Here is a 1,162-nt window from a genome sequence, read left to right on the forward strand (position 1 = left end):
AACTGACTGAAAGAAATTCATATATGTTCCCATTCCAAAGAAGGGTGATTCAACAAGTGTGTGGAAACTACAGAACAATATCACTGATTTCACATGCAAGCAAGATTCTACTGAAGATTATCCAAAAACCACTGGAATAGCACATCAGCAGAGAACTGCCAGAAGTCCAGGCTAGGTTTAGAAGGGGTCACAGTACTAGGGATATTGTAGCTGATGTTAGATGGGTCTTAGCTGAAAGCAGGGAATACCAGAAGAATGTATATCTGTGTTTCATTGGTTATGCAAAGGCCTTTGACTGTGTGGATAACAAACTGTGGCTGACTCTGATAAGAATGGGAATCCCGAGGAAGTAGTGCACGGTCAGAAGCAAAGTCAGAGTGAGAGGATAATGATGAACGGACACTTGCACTTCGGCAATGGTGAACGAGTTCTCAACTTGGGCAGAAGTTTCGAGAAGGAGCCACGTTGCGCCTTCCACACTGTGCGCTATGACTTCAAACCTGCCTCGATTGACTATTCCTGTGAAGGAGATCTAGAAGTTGGCAAAGGAGAAGAGGTTACAATAACTCTACCAAATATAGAAGGTTCAACTCCACCAGTAACTGTTTTCAAAGGCTCAAAGAAACCTTATTTGAAGGAATGTGTATTGATTATTAACCATGATACTGGAGAATGTCGACTAGAAAAACTCAGCAGTAACATTACTGTGAAAAAAACAAGGGTTGAAGGAAGTAGTAAAATTCAGTCTCGTATAATAGAGCAACAGCATCAGCAGATGCAGAATTCAGCCAGGACTCCCCCCAATTTTGTGAAACATTCTTCACCCAAAGACAAGATATCCCCAGCGTCTCCAATGGATGATATCAAAAGAGAACTGAAAGCAGAAGCTAGAATGATGGACCAGATGAGCAGTTGTGATGATAGTTCATCAGATTCCAAAAGTTCATCTTCTTCAAGTAGTGAGGATAGTTCAAGTGACTCAGAAAATGAAGAGGATGGATCTCCGTCTGATTCAGGGAATCCTAACTCAGGACATCATACCATGTCCACCATGTCACGGTACAAACTTCCTGATACAAATGCGAGTCATCATAGACTCCATGAAAGCAGTGGCCTAATGATGACTACTCTAAGAAGTGATTTGCAGTTGAGTGATTCAGGA

At 41.8% G+C, this 1,162-nt stretch overlaps 1 pseudogene; it reads left to right on the forward strand.

The window, feature by feature from the left end:
- The first annotated feature begins 391 nt into the window (after positions 1-391).
- On the forward strand, positions 392-1,156 carry LOC102860687 (annotated as a pseudogene).
- The last annotated feature ends 6 nt before the right edge of the window (positions 1,157-1,162 follow it).

Source organism: Elephantulus edwardii, unplaced genomic scaffold (assembly GCF_000299155.1).
Source record: "Elephantulus edwardii isolate Elephantulus edwardi_28Jun2011 unplaced genomic scaffold, EleEdw1.0 scaffold00005, whole genome shotgun sequence".
Classification (NCBI taxonomy): Eukaryota; Metazoa; Chordata; class Mammalia; order Macroscelidea; family Macroscelididae; genus Elephantulus; species Elephantulus edwardii.